The following is a 16,392-nucleotide window of genomic DNA, read 5'->3' on the forward strand; positions in this document are numbered from 1 at the left end:
AATAACTTTGTTAGTGTGGTTAGTTTATGGAAAAAATGTATTCTGTGTGGCAGACTTAATAAAGTGGTACTGACAGACATGTTAAATTTAATGTCTTTCTGAAGTTAGGCATAATTCTATCTATCTTAAAAAGCAGTATTTTAAGAAGTAATGTTTGTAATCTATGTAACCATTGGGAAATAGAATTTTAAGAAGTAGGTGGCAAAACACCAAGGGCTACTGTAGAGTGCAGGAACTGTATTCAATGTCTTATGATAAATCATAATGGGAAATAATAGAAAAGAATGCACCTATGTAACTGGATCACTTTACTGTAGAGCAGAAATTAACACAACATTGTAAACCAACTATACTTCAACTTAAAAAAAAAAGTAGGTGACAAAGAATTTTAGAAAAGTAGTATACATTTAGTTGATAAGGCGAGCGTAGTTTTGTGAGGGAAAAGTGGTAGTTCTATTTGTGTTTAGTTTTGAGGGTACATTAGATGCATCGTTTAGCTTTTGTTGTCTTTCTTTACTAAGACCATGCTAATATAGTATATTTGAATAATGCAGTGTTATTTGAAAAATAAGGCCATTTTATGAGTTAGAGCCAAGGAGATGGGGCACTCGGGGTTAGTTGAAATCTCACTGTGGTCCAGAGCCATTTCACGCCCCGTGTAATCATTGCGTTCTCTTGGTGTATGGCCCCGGGGTGTAATGAAGTCCAGCCCTGGATTTAGATTCTGTGCGTCTTAGTAGCTCTGTGACCTCGAGGAATATGATTAACCTCTGAAAACCTCAGTATTCTTGTTTGTTCACTGTCCATCAGAGTAACTGGCACAAAAAAATCACCGGCCAACAACAAAAAAGTGCTCACTTTGGCAGCACATATACTAAAAAAGAAAAGACGTTTCCTCTATTTCTCCTGCATTAGATAGTGTATTTGTAAACATTTTGCTCAGTATTTAGCATCTAGCCTAACCAATATACCTTGAATTTACTTAGTCTCTTTCTTTTTCCTGTCACCCCAGGACCTCTTCTCCACACTCTAAGACAGTTATTAGTAAATACTTATGTTAATCAGGAGTACACTTTCCACTCGATCGCCAGAGAGTTTTGTTACCAAGTAAAGAAAAATGCCTTTGGCGTCCAGGGAGGATTCCTGCCCTGTGGTCCTCTCCTCTGCCTTTGGTTGAGTTTCCCTGGCTGACTCTAGTATGATTCCTGTATCCACTGAGGATGTGGCTACATCTGGGGGTGCTAGCTGCTCAAAGCCATAATGAACCCAGAAAGCCCACCCTGGATCAGTTGCAGCATTTCCTTTGGAGACCTTATCTGAGGTTGTAAGTATCCTCCTTAGCACCCTCTTTGTCTAAACCTTGGTTGAAGCTTCTGCCCAAGCCCTTTGTTTCCAGTCCAGTTCTCTTAAGAATCAGAGTGCGCTGAAAATCCAGAGGAAGTTACCTTGGGAGCCTGAGTTAGAAGTGCAGGTTCTGGAACTTGCCAGCTGCTAGTTATGACCTTGCGCAGGTTACTCAGTTCCTCTAAGCCTCAGTTTCCTCACCTGTAAAATGGGGATATGAAAGTTTCTATTTCAAAATTCTGTGAAATTCTTTTAAAGTCATCATCTGATTAGATATAATCAGGCCAAAATAAAAGTTAGCTACAATAATAATTATAATTTAAGATAAGTCTATGTTATAAAAAGGCTACATGATTGGTTCATGCTGTGCTTTAGATCAACAGAGTTTCTGAAATAATCATTTTTAGTTGCCTTTCAAAATCAAAGTATTTACACTATACTCTTCATATATTGTTTATTATCTTTCCTGCCTTGTTTCCTGCAATTCTGATTGCTGTTTTTCATAGCATTACAGATGCTCTGCAAGTCATTATGGAATTTTTATTTATATAATTGGAAAATAATTTTATGAAATATTATTTCTTGTAAGGCCTAGATGCTACTGTGACATTATGTGCTGCTAATTATAATTTCAAGAGAGGGGGATGGAGGCTGTCTTTTCATTCGTTGTTTAATTCATGAAGGCATTCCTTATTTTCTAGTATAACAAATGAGATAATCACTTTTATGGACTTCAGAGAAATAGGCCCTCTTCACCAGACAGGTTAACCTGTCCCTAACCAACCTCCTTAATAGATTGTCAAAGTGACTAGGCTGGCTGATTTCTCATAAAAATGACCATGTAGTATGCTGATATGTGGTTGTTTTGGAATCAGTGTCTTCTTCAAGTGCCATCATATATATCGGTTGGTGTGTGAAATAAAGTCTAGGGAGACAAAAGTCATGTCAGAAACTTACATGAAAACATATCTCAGTAGCTCTGTTTTCTACCTCTGTGAACTGTACAGTAAATTCACTTTCTAAGATATCAGGCTGTAGTTCATCAGCCTTTGAATTATCTGACAATGGCTTACTGTTTTATTTACATGTTTAATGCAAGTTTTTGAAGGTTTTATATAGACACCCAGGACAGTATTAAGTCATTTTAGACTCAGAAGTTTGGATCATGTGATTTATATAAAATACTCTGACACTTATAGTTCCTAAGTACTGTGTATGCTAAGTTGTTTCAGTTGTGTCCAACTCTGTGTGACTCCATAGACTGTAGCCCGCCAGGCTCCTCTGTCCATGGGATAGAATGGACAGGAAGAATACTGGAGTGGGTTGCTATGCCCTTTTCCAGGGCGTCTTCCCGACCCAGAGATCGAACCCACGTCTCTTACGTCTCCTGCATTGGCAGGTGGGTTCTTCACCCCTAGGTACTATGGTTATTTCTACATTTCTGTTTACAGAGCATATTTTCAACAGATATAAGGATTTGCTACTTACAGAAATTGTGACTAATTAATAGCTAGAAGAAAAGAAAATGTACCTTTGAAACAAATCCAAGCAATGATATATGCAGGCCAACTTTTGCTTTGAAGAGCAATGGTCGATGCTCTGGTCGATGCACTCAGAAAAGCTCATGCTGTATTTGTAACTCCAGCCAAAAATACCATTCCCTCCCTAGACAGCATAAGGTCACTCCCTTCTGCCAGCCTTTGCATCAGTGTAGCTGATATTCAAGCTTAAAAAATATTTCCATGGGAGAATAGCTACTAGGTAATTAACTTATCCGTAGTAGCTATCTAGAAATTTGAAACTTGCATAGACTTATTACACTCTTGATAACACTGGTGAGAAATACACTCAGTGGTGAAAAATGAACTCAGTTCTGCGAACCAGAGAAGGTTAGTGCAGGTTGATGATGCAGGGCCTGCCTTTATCAGGAATCACTTGGCTCTCCCTTCCAAGCCACTTATTACAGGAAGAGAGGTTGTGCCCTGCTGTTTCCCGGAGGTGAGACGTGAGCTTCATATACTAAGAGGCATTTCCTAGGGAAAAATGCGGAGGTAGAATAGAAATATGGTCTCTTACTTGCAGCTACTGTGGCCATATGTCTTTTAAGGACGTAGGGTGGTGCATTAGTTTCTTAGAGCTGCCATAGCACAGTACCACAAGCTGGGTGATACAAGAAAAATATATTTATTGTCTCCTGGTTCTGGAGCTAGAAGACTGGAATCAGGGTGTCCGCATAGGGGGTTTCTTCTGAGGGCTGTGACAGAAGGATCTGTTCCATGCCTCTCCTCCAGCTTATGGGGATTTGCTGGCAAGGTCTGGCATTCCTCAGCTTGCAGAAGCATCACTCTGATCTCTGTCTTCATCATCACATGATTGTGTGTGTTGTGGGTGGGGTGGTGCTGTGTCCAGAGTTGCCCCCTTTGTGTAAGAACACCAGTCGTGTTGTATTAGTGCCCACCCTAATGACCTCCTTTGAACTTGATTACTGCTGGAGAGACCCGATCTATCTTCAGACTAGGTCACCTTCTGAGACAATAGCGGTTTGAACTCGAGCGTATCTTTTGTGGGAGAATACAGTTCAACAGTCCTGACTGGTGAAGCCCTAGAGTTCCTTGCCTGAGGATCGTATCACACAGGAGCATGAGGGAGCATCATGGCAAAGCATTCAGGCAGGCTTGTTTAGCTGTCAAGAGTCTCAAGTTGAGTCACATTCTCTGGCTTTTTAGGAGACACACATAGGAATAAGTAATAATAATGGTAAATAACAAAATAAATAAATGCAAACAAATAAAAGTCAATATAGTCTATGTTTGTATGGATGAAGTAGAGAGATTAAAAATTGAACATGGCAACTACTAGCTGTGTGTGTGACCTTGGGCAAGCTGTTAACCACTCTAGCATCAGTTCCTTCATCTGTAGATAGTGATAGTGTCTTCCTCACTGAGGACTGTGTGCAGATTGAATCAGATGATACTCTTGAACTCTAGGTATAGTTCTTGGCCCCTGGTAGGAGCACATTAGAGCATAGTTAATAAGAAGGCAAACAAGCTGAGACCCTTGTGGATGCTCCCATGTCCCAGGTGGGAGGAAACATCTGGCTTTTTACCTTGCAGAGTTGCTCACAACTCCCACTCTGCATCGTCTTGGCTCTCTTCAGCTGTGGCTCTGGGCACTTGATCTCAGCACTGGGTGCCCCGCTGGACATCAGGCTTCCTTTTCTTTCAAGTTGTTTTCTTTGTTGCACTTTCAGAGCTCATAATTTTGTTGTTAAATTGGAGGAAAAGTATAAACATCAGAGTGTACTTAAGCTCTTAAAATAATCAGTACTTATTAACACCACCCCTCCAATTTTAGTAGTTGTAGTATTCCCACACTTCAGAACTTGGGGATGCATGATTTATTCTCATTGATGAGATAATAAAAATTTCATGTGCACACTTTTTGGAGGGGTAGGGAGAATGTAGGGTTTGTCTTTGTTGATTTTTGATTGGTAGAGTCAAATCCTATACAAACACATTTTTCCTGTTAGCATTTACTGGGAAATATGGAATGTGTTTGTGTGTGGCTTAGAGCTGTCCCTGTTGGTTGTAGATCATTTTTAAACAACAAAGAGGGGGTTAAATCAGAAACACACATTGGCATGCCTAGAAAACATGTGCATGGAAGTGCTAGGTACCAGGCTATATTTTGTAAATTTTATGTATTTTTGTATCAGCAGTGTTTATTTTTAAACCTTTTAAAGGGGAGGTTAGGGTTTGGACAACTTTCAAAACATTTGACCATGAGTTTTAAGAACCTTGTATGTGCGGGGCGAGGATGACGATCAGGCAGTAGTTTGAAGGCACTTAAAGGAGAAGAACTGATTCCCAAGTGAGGAATTCAAAGAAACTTGGAAAGTTTTCTCCTTGAAGGATGAAACTGATTTTGCCAAAGAAAGTGGAATAAAAAGGCATGAGGTATAGAAAAGTGAATTGCCTGGTTGGATGGGTAAAGTTTAGAGATAATGCTGGAAAGGCAGAATGGGAATGAATTGTGGAAGGTTAAAAATGGCAGCTAAGGGTTTTAGACCTTGTGGTAAGGAACAGCTCTTTTAAGGGGAATCTGCTGTAGGAGGGATCGTCCAACAGTGTAGGATTCTTAAAATGGTATGGTGATGGGGAGCTTTAAAGGGCTTCCAAGGTATTCCTGGTTTATAGCCATGTGGGCCTGAATGTTGTCAGTGGAACCTGGAACATAGAGGAAATGAAAAGAGGTGTGAAATACTATAAAAGTATTATCAATAGGACTTTATGCAGGGTAACATATGAGAGTGTTTTTGATCCAGGGTGTCTGGGAAGAGTGGGTGCCATCAGCAAATGTAAGATATACAAGAAAAAGATGTTAAATTTTGGATATGTTGAGTTTGAATGGCTGGTATGACATCATTGCATCCAGATAGATAGAGCTAATAGGACAACTGGAAATATGAAAGAAACTCTTTTGGTGGAACAAATGTTGGACTTATTCTTGTTGACAAGATAAGACAGTTGAGTTGTGTGGGATGGTAAATCAAAGAAAACAATATAGTTAAAAGGTTTCTGGTTTAAGGAGGAAATGAAAACAGAAGAGAAAATGAGCTTCTAAGAGCAGAAGAGGAGTACAGCTTTACAGAATAGTAGAGGAGAGAATTTTAGAAGGAATTGCATTGGTCAATAGCATTAAATGTTTTTATGAGATTAAGGAGATTGGCTGCTTTTCAGAAACCATTTTTGGCTAGGAGGAGGGGGTTCTAAATCAAAGGTAAACAGAGTTAAGGAGTCTGTAAATGTTAAAAAAGTGAAAACTGCTCATAATGACTTTTTCCCTAAAATTTTCAAGAATTTCTTTGGTTGACAAACCATATTTTTGTTACTTGGAACCTACATTTCTGAAAGACAAATCTGGAAGTTTATAATGAAAGAATGTGTACTTCTTTGCCCCTGAGAAATTTATAAATGAGTGATGACTAAATTTTGACTTTAATAACAAAGGGCAGGCATTGTCTGGGATGTAATAGGTGAAATAAACATTTGTTTAAATTCCTCTTTTGCCTTGCCTTGTTCCTTCATTAATATAAAAAGTAAGGGCTTATTTGATGACTGTTGATCAGATGATACAAATTTAAACTGAAGTCTTAAATTTCAGAAGTGGATACTATAGTAAGACTTTGTTTTCCAGAGGTTTCTTTAAGTGGAACTTGGGTTTTCATGACGAACTCTGCATTTGAAGCCGCAAAGTTGGCATTCTCCAGAACGATAGGCTTCTATTAGGTTGACCAGATCTATGACTCGACAAGGGACTCAATGTAAATACAGCAGGTGGCCCTTATATATTTGGTTTCCCATTTTTTTCCCCCGAAGCTCTGTCTTTGGATGCTGTCTTCAGTGTTGCTCTTTGAAATTAAAACACAGTAGCTGTTTATTGAGGGGTTATTTTATGCTACTTCTGGGACAGTAGAGATAGATGAATGATGTGTTTCCTCTCCTTGAGGCACGTGCAGGCTATTGAGGGAGACAGAGAAGCAGACGCATGAAGTTTCAGCCATCGTATAATATAAACAAAGTGCTGTGGGAGCAGGGCAGGGGGACGGAAGGACCAGGAAAATTGGAAGGAAGTATTTTATTTTGTGCAGTTGTATTAAATATTGTCAGATAGCAGCACTCTGAGTGGTTCACAAATGATCAAAGATACATAAAATTCTGTTCCTTTATTTCTATCAGTAGCATTTTTTTAATATAAGAAGAAGTGACTCAATTAGTCACACAAGCAATGCTTAAAAATTACTTAAGTCTAGTACTTAAGAGTGATGTCTGTAATTTTCCTTAGCAACTATAGTTAAAGTGCTCTTCACCTTGCCCACAAGGGCAAATCAGTATTCAGATGATAGTATTTCACATTTCTATTTATTTTATCCTCAGTATTTGGCATTTCTATTCATTTTATTTCCTTTGGAGAGAAGAATTGAAAATGTGATATATATATATATATATGTATGTATAGACACACACATACATATACACACGTAGATATACACCCACACCTTTCTTAAATCCATGGCTTGTGTATGTGTTTTATCCATTCCTAGAAGATCTACCCATGACTTTATGATAGCACAAAACCTGTTTCAGTTGAAAACAAACTCTTAATATGTAGGACCAATTGAGAGGTTGTTTGAAGCAAACAGGATTGGGAAGGTTGACCTTCAAATTCTAAATAATTAACAGAAATAGTCTAGAATACAAATGGGCTGCATGACTCAACATAACAGGTTTTAAACCTATGAAATACCATGTAAAAATGTGATTGTGTTCACTGCCAAATGATTTTTCTCTTTATGGAAGGATTCACCCAGGGTTTCTTTAATTAGGTAGTTTGCCCAGTGCATTTAAGTATTAGTTTCCAGACCATTAACTCCTGGACAGAAGACAGGAGGTGCAGAGAAGCTTAAACCAGCGTGCTCCTAGGAACAGCTTCTAAATTGTATTGTTCATCTGGAGTGGGAAAAAAAAAGGTAGCTAGTTCTCTTCGGTTCAGTGTTGATTGGTGGGAAAATATCATTTCCTTTTCATATCATGTGTGAGTGCTACCTCTGTGAGGTAAAGTAGATATAGTGCAGTTCAAGTTTCACCTGTGACATATACATCAAATGTAAACTTAGATGGTAATTGCAGCCATGAAATTAAAAGACACTTGCTCCTTGGAAGGAAAGTTATGACCAATGTAGATAGCATATTAAAAAGCAGAGACATTACTTGGTCAACAAAGGTCCGTCTAGTCCAGGCTATGGTTTTTCCAGTAGTCATGTATGGATGTGAGAGTTAGACTATAAAGAAAGTTGAGTGCCGAAGAATTGATGCTTTTGAACTGTGGTGTTGGAGAAGACTCTTGAGAGTCCCTTGGCCTGCAAGGAGATCCAACCAGTCCATCCTGAAGGAGATCAGTCCTGGGTGTTCACTGGAAGGACTGATGTTGAAGATGAAACTCCATTACTTTGGCCACCTGATGCGAAGAGCTGACTCATTTGAAAAGACCCTGATAGTGGAAAGATTGAGGGTGGGAGGAGAAAGGGACAACAGAGGATGAGATGGTTGGATGGCATCACCGACTCAATGGACATGATTTTGAGTAAACTTCGGGAGTTGGTGATGGACAGGGAGGCCTGGTGTGCTGTGGTTCATGGGGTCGCAGAGAGTCGGACACGACTGAGCCACTGAACTGAACTGAACTGAAACTTAGATGCACCAGAAGGTTAATCTGTGAGGTGGTGTATATTTTTGTGACTCTATGTAATTAATATTCCACATATCTATTCTTGGACCTTTGATAAATAATACATGACCTCTGAATGTATAGTGAAATTGAATGAAGGTACATTGAGCCGCAGCATATGAGGCAAAATTCACCTTCCCTGGAGTAACTAACAAACACAAAATATCCAGACTAAACTTATTCTGAAAGTGAAAGTCGCTCAGTTGTGTCTGACTCTTTGCAACTCCATGGACTATACAGTCCATGGAATTCTCCAGGCCAGAATACTAGAGTGGGTAGCTGTTCCCTTTTCCAGGAGATCTTTCCAACCCAGGGATCTTATTCTAGGATGTCATAAATATGTCATAAGTAAACTAGTGGCAGAATATTGGCATAAAAGTATTGGAGTCACACTAATTCACAGGTTTAGATTGAGATTTAGGCTAGAAAGGAATTGTCTAACTTCATGTGAATATATGTGAGTAAAACTATTTAAAATATAGGTGAAAAATTAAAAGCAGAATTACCCAGTTTATATGGGTAGCTATCTGAAATTGAGTAGCCCATTCTTAACTTATAATGGGCTCTAAGAAATGTCAAGTTTTATTTGATATAGTAAATAAAGACTTGAATAAATTTTAATTGGATGTAGAAATTGACATCTCTAGAGTTAGTCTTTAAAAAATGGATTGTGGCTTCTCTGGAGATTAGAAAGCAATAGAATCTATTAATATAAATTGAACTAAAATTTTGTTAAAATTCTAGAAAACTCAGAGATGATTGATTACCTAAAACAACATGAAGTGTTTTGAAATGCTTCTGAAAAAGAAGTGGATGGTAATTTGATTAATGTACATGTATCTTTTAAAATGTTTTCCAGAATTTTTGCTCTTATTCTTGTTTGGAAAACAGTTGACAATATAATTTTTTTTACAATAATTTTATTTCTATGTATTATGTGATAATATATTAATTACAATAAAATGACTTTTATATGTACATTGCTTTGCAATTTTAAAAGCTGTTTTATGTTTAAAACCTTATTTAATCTCTAAAATTCCTACATAAGGAAGCAATTACTGTTATTAGTTTGTAGATATGGAAACTGAACTGGAAGATCAAATACATTAATCATCAAGCATTATACACTCTCAGTTCTTTCATTTGTTTGTTTATTGTTCAGATATTCACTAATCACCCTCTATAATACCAGCAGGCCCTCTATAACTACTGGAGGCAAAGCTTGTACTAAGTCTTTTATTTAGTCCAGTATTCTTTCTGCTGCTATTTGCTGCATCTCAAATGCAATTAAAAATTACTATTTAAGTAATTCCTTCTTGTCTGTTTTGTTCAGATATTGTAACGAGCATTTTTACTAAGTAGAGTTTCTAATTAGCTTCAATTTATTTTGTATTAGATACATTTTTCTTTTCTCTTAACATTTTTGTGTATAGGTTTTCTATAATCAACTTTTTTTTCCCCAAATGTGAATTTGTATAAGTCAAAAGTTTTTCCCATTACTATATTAAATTACCCCTAAGCTTTTATATAACCTCTCTCTCCATTTGGTATTAGCCACTGCTTTCAAGATTTCTTATTCTCTTTAATCCATTACTCACCAATTTATTTTAATGAAAAAAGAAATGTGTCTCAGTTGACTTTCTACCCTGAAAGAAAACGATTGATTCTGAAATTATTTACTTTTAAAACTGCTAATATTTAGAAATAGTAAATGAAAGCATCTATGGTGAGAAATAAAGAATATTAACAGCTAGTTATCAGTAATATACAGTGGCATAAGTAATATACATTGGAAGAAAATTCCAAATCCAGTTCAATAAATTTTTCTTGAATGTCTACCCTGTATCATGCAAGGTGTTTTATAAGATAAAGGAAAGGGCCTCAGAAGCCTCAGATCTTGCTTTCAATTTCAGTGTCATCATAACCTAGTGGGTAAGAGATTCATTATGTATTATACAGCTCACACTGCAGAGGAGAGTAAAATCAGTGCAGCTAGCTTTTTGACTGCACAGAAGAAAGAATGCTTCAGTCGTTATGGTGTAGTTTTGGTGGGTTTAAGGAGAAAGTGACATTGGAACACATCTTCAAAGAGGTGATTTCTGTAGGGGAAATGGATGTTGAGTTGCTGCCACAGAATGGGGAAAAAAAAACACAACAACACAGAAATAGTATACACATACAGGATATAAACCTGGAAATAGATTTTAAAAAGATGTTTTATTGCATTTAGACCTTCTCACAAACACTCATTTCCATTTTTTCTTGCTTTATGAACCCATGGTCTTTGGGCATAGATAGGGGTTGGAGGTAGGAGTGGATTTTATATGTATAATCAGTCCTGTCAGTTGCCAGGAGCCTAGTGATTTGGGGACTGGAACGTGAGAGTGAATTGGGGATTCATCTCTGGGGTGAGTGATAGATAAAAAATAGTCTTCATATGATTTTCCTCTGGATTGGTGACTTTGATGAAAAAGCATAGAAATCCCATGCTTGGGATGTATAGTATGTCCTTTGGCTATCTTGTATCTTTCATAGAAAAGTTTGTGGAATGGATTTGTATAATTTGTGTATTTTCTAAATTAGGCTAGTCCTTTTCATGTATTTTACCTTAATCTCTTTCCATTCTGGAGGAGCTAAAACTGTGAGAATTTTATATGAAGAGTCTCTTTCTGAAGAAACTTGGAAAGCTTTGCTGTTCAGTCGCCGAGTTGTGTCTGACTCTTGTGACCCCATGGACTGCAGCATGCCAGGCTTCCTTTTCCTTCAGTGTCTGCCGGAGTTTGCTCAAACTCATGTTCAATGAGTTGATGATGCCATCAAGCCAGTCTCATTGTCTGTTGTCCCCTTCTCCTCATGCCCTCAGTCTTTCCCATCATCAGGGTTTTTTTCCAATGGGTCGGCTCTTCGTATCACATGGCCAAAGTGTTGAAGCTTCAGTTTCAACATCAATCCTTCCAATGAATATTCAGTGATGATTTCCTTTAGGATTGAGTGAGTTGATCTCCTTGCAGTCCAAGGGACTGTCAAGAGTCTTCTCCAGCACCTGAAGTCGAAAGCATTAATTCTTTGGTGCTCAGTCTTCTTTACTGTCCAATTCTCATATCCATACATGACTACTAGAAAAACCATAGCTTTGACTAGATGTACTTTTGTCAGCAAAGTGGTTTCTGTGCTTTTTAACGTGCTGTCTAGGTTTGTCATAGATTTTCTTCCAAGGAGCAAGCAAGTCTTAATTTTGTGGCTGCAGTCACCATCCGCAGTGATTTTGGAGTCCAAGAAAATAAAATCTGCCACCATTTCCACTTTTTTCCTGTGTGTTTGCCATGAAGTGATGGGACCGGATCCCATGATCTTCGTTTTTTATTGAGTTTTAAGCCAGCTTTTTACGTAATGATATTAACTTTTGTTTTGTATACAAAGAGAAAATGTTGTTTATAATCAAAATCTATACCTGTGTAATGAGAGACAAGGGAAGTATAATCGGTTGTTCTTATAATAGGGTGCAGCCATGTGCTGCCCTTTGCATGGATGGGCCTTCACTGCATGCCACACCTTGCTATACACCATTACCAGCAACTGTTAGAGACCACTAATGGTCTCCTCAACCATTGGTCAGTGACACAGTGGGGCCCTTCCTTGAGTGAGGGGCTGTTAATGAGTGACCGTTAGTGGCCCTGCTCAGCCATTGGTCAGGGCCCCGTGTGCCCCTCCCCCACGTGAGGGGCTGTTAATGAGTGACCGTTAGTGGCCCTGCTCAGCCATTGGTCAGGGCCTCGTGTGCCCCTCCCCCAAGCAAGCAACTGTCCACGAGCAACTGTTAGTGGTCACATTCAAGTCGAGTTTGACAGAGTGCAGATCCTCAGGTGGAGAGAGGTAAGAGGCGAATCCTAGCCTTTTCCCTGGGGCCCTCCAGGTCACCTCATCTTGGGCAAGCGGGTGAGTCGGGGGGCCCAGGGAACAAGCTGACGACTGTGTCCTGCAGGGTTCCAGGACACTCTCAGGGCCAGCCACTGGCCAGGCCCAGGCCTTGCTGGTAACCCTTAATCCGCCCCTGCCTCTGCGACCCAATGGCGGCAGCAGTCTGCATAGGGTGCCTCATGCCATCCGGGGGACCTGCCCCCACTGCTTGGGCCGCCTGAGGGCCAGTTGGGTCCTGGGCACCTGGCTCCTTCACGGTAATGGCTGAGCAGGGTCTGAGAACCTGGCCCTGAGGGAGCTGCCAGCTGAAATCTGCCTCCTCTTAGCCAGGACGTGGATGTCGGAGACGGAAAGTTGTGCCTTGGGGCCTTGCTCTTTTTTTTCGGAACAGGGACTAACATTCTTTTGGTGGAGGATTACTGGAACCTCCTGACAGTGACCTGACCTCAGGAACAAAGTGGCTGACACCAGAAGTTTGCAACAACTAAGCCTGCTCCTCCCTCACCTTTCCTAGAAAAGGGCTTTTGGGGAGTTTTGAGATTTCTAAGGCATGAGCCACGCATCTCCTTGCATAGCCTGCAATAGACCTTTCTCTGTTCCAAACTCTTGTCATTTTTGTATTGTGGGCCTCCGTGTGTGTCAGACGCACGTCTTTTGTGTTTCAGTAGCATTCTTACACCCCGTTTTCTTTAAAAAAGTAAAAATGGATGTTTTTTTCCCTTTGCTATGATCAAAGGAAGCTTATACTGCTTCCTATCCATTGTTGGAAGATTTTGATTTTCCTTATTGTGGATGAGATTTTGTCTTTCATGTAAAAGGCAAGGGTACCATGTTTATATGAGTTCCACATTAAAAACTGTTTTAGTTTTAAAGAACATAGAAATTAACTATAATTTACACTAATAACAAAACTATTAGGGGGAAAAATAAACATTTCACACATAGCATTTTAATCCTCAAATTAAGTCCATAAAATCTTTTAAGTGAGTGAAGTTGCTCAGTTGTGTCAGACTTTTTGTGGCCTGTGGACTGTAGCCCGCCAGGCTCCCCCATCCATGGGATTTGCCAGGCAAGAATACTGTAGTGGATTGCCATTTCCTTCTCCAGGGGATCTTCCACCTGGGTCTCCTGCATTGCAGGCAGACTCCTTACTGTCTGAGCCACCAGGGAAGCCCAGAATCTTCTTTAAAGCATGAGAAATTTTATATTTTTCAACCAGATTTTTATAAAACAGAAATCAAATGTTTTTCAGTTAATGTAGGAAATATTTATTTAGCACCTACTGAGTACTTCTAGGTGCTACTTCTAGGTGAGTACTTCTAAACATTGTGGTAAAGAAAAATCTGCCTGCCCAGAAATTATATCCAAATGAATTAATGAGGTTTTATAATTTAGCTCGATACCATACATATTCTTAAGCTTTTATTATCTACAGGTTATCATCAGTCTCTTAGAAGCAATACCAATAGAAAAATAAGTATAAATGGGATATTTTACAAGGAATACTCTGGGAAAAAAATTGTTTCAGTTATTTCGAACAAAGGGCAGATCTGAAGTTGCAAATTATTTAGAAACTCAAAATACAATTTTTTTTAAAATTGCAGGGTAAGAGCTCATACACATTTATCTGAATGAATGTACCCTTTATAACATGATACTGGATCCTTGCTGTAGCAAAATTACTGAGTATGTTTTGCAAGGTTTGTTTGAAGTTTTCTATAGCATGATCTGCTTCCTAAGCTATTTAAACATGTCTGAAATTTAAGGCGATTGTTGATGTCTTAATTTTTGTTTCTCAGTGGCTGCTACATCTCACTGAAACACATTAGAAGCAAAATCAATTATTGTAGTTGTCTTAGACTAGCTGCTATTGGATGTTATTTTACCTGCATCTCTCTGTAATTCTGATTGTATGGAGAACATTGATTAATGAATCCTTAAGTTTCTTGGAAATTAAAGAAAGATTCCATGGGAAGTAAGGAATTACTTTAAACTAATGGCCAAACTGAAAATCTTCATGTTTTATAGCTTGTCCATTTACTGGAAAACATCAACAGACTTGACTAATTCTTTTGAATGGAAGGGGTATTTAAAGTGACATAAAATCGATGTGAAATACAGATAGAACTAAAATCAAATGGAATTTTATTAACTTAATCCGTTGGATATTTTTTCCTGGATCATGTTGAATAGCTTTGTCAAAGACAGTTATGATAAAATTTTGGAGTCTGTCTTTTATATGTGATAAAGGTTGTTACTAGGCTTGTTGAAATCAGTGAACACATAAGATGATAAATCCTTGACTGGCTTGGTCTGTTTTCCGCTCTCCTTTTTTTCATTTCTTTTACTCTCGTTTCTTTTGTAAATATCTTAGAAGTCTATAGAAAAATATTGAGAATTAGGTATTTCTTTTATGCAAGAACTGTGACGGATTTAGAACATTTTTTATAATTAGAGACAAATTTTAAGAAATAATAGCATCACTTATAGCTTTTATCCTTAGAAAAAGTTTTTATTTTTAATATATTTAAATAAAAAATATGTGATTTACTTGATTGAGATCACATTAGATACCCAATTTTATCTTTCTGTGGGAACTCAAATTTTAACAGCCATATCAAACCAATACATTTGTTTATTCCCTAGCTTCAGTGCAATATAATGATAATATTTTTCCTTAAAATGTGTGGGAACTTAACTACATAGTAGTTAGGATATATGTATTATATGTAAATTCCCAAACCCCTCTAGCAGTGTTGTCTAGTTTCTGCTTGAATGCTTACGTTTATGGAGCACTCACTACTCTGTAATAGTAGGCTGATATATTCCTGAGCATCATTAATAGTTGCTCTATTTTTATTGAGCGAAGATTTCTTTCCATTATATTTTTTCCTGTGTTAAGCTTTCCCCCATGAAGCCACACAGAAAACAGCTATTCCCTTTTACAAGTGACAGTCTTTCAAATATTTCAATGCAATTGTCCTATCTGCACTTTCAACTTTTCACTTTCAACTTAATTGTACCATTTCTTTTGTTTGGAAACTTCTCATTTGGCTTTATTTTTAAATCCTTAGCCATTCTAGTCACCTTTATTTTGACATCTTCTATTTAATCAGTAGTACATTTAATATGTGGTCCTACACTGAGCACTTCCATGAAATTACAACTTCCTTGATCAGTCAGCTATGCATTTGCAGTTTCATAAGCTTTTCTGGCAACCAGTTTACTCTCCTGGACCTGGTAAAATTTCTTCCTTACAGCCCTGCTCTTTTAAGCTATATTTCTTTCTATTATCTTTTCTGTGTGCAGCTATATTTTTGCCATCTTTTTAAGACTTAGTTTTAAGCGTGCCTTGTTAATTTCATATCTGTAGATTCATTCATTCATTTATGTATGTGCAAGATGTAGTGCCAACTGAATTTTTTCTGGTGTGACATTGCATTGTGGTATGTGGTACAATTGTGATTATACTACAAGAGGGAACGGGAGATGATAACAATGAAGATGCTGATGATTGGTAATTATGGCTACTTACCTGGTCTTGGTACAATTAGTTCTCACAACAGTCCTTAAAATGCAGTTATCATTATTATTCCCATTTTACAGGTTAAAAAAAGTGTGGTTTTATAGAGAAGGTAACTTGTTGAGGATCATCTAGTGATTGGCAGAACTAGCTTTAGTTGGCATGTCAAATCCATTTTCTTAACCACTATTCTGTAACTTCTGTCTTAGCAATTTAAGTAAGGGGAAGACTTTGCTTTTCATCATGAATGGCCAAGGCTTCTGTGAGGAGATTAACTTTTGAGGGAGATATTTCTAGCCTAGAAAGTTATTACCAGGTAG

At 38.0% G+C, this 16,392-nt stretch overlaps 1 protein-coding gene across 4 annotated transcripts in view; it reads left to right on the forward strand.

Moving 5' to 3' along the window:
* The window catches only part of TMTC2 (transmembrane O-mannosyltransferase targeting cadherins 2), a 392,263-nt gene that overhangs the window by 100,527 nt on the left and 275,344 nt on the right, over positions 1 to 16,392 (forward strand). Inside the window, exon 1 of one of the 4 annotated variants that reach the window (XM_070454289.1) lies at positions 12,398 to 12,504. The exons of the other annotated variants lie outside the window; for them this stretch is intronic. The gene's annotated coding sequence lies outside the window, so the exon portion shown is untranslated. Of the gene's footprint in view, positions 1 to 12,397; positions 12,505 to 16,392 lie in introns of those variants that run through there. 4 annotated transcript variants of the gene reach the window in all.

The sequence above is a fragment of the Odocoileus virginianus genome, chromosome 24 (genome assembly GCF_023699985.2).
Source record: "Odocoileus virginianus isolate 20LAN1187 ecotype Illinois chromosome 24, Ovbor_1.2, whole genome shotgun sequence".
NCBI classification, from domain to species: Eukaryota; Metazoa; Chordata; class Mammalia; order Artiodactyla; family Cervidae; genus Odocoileus; species Odocoileus virginianus.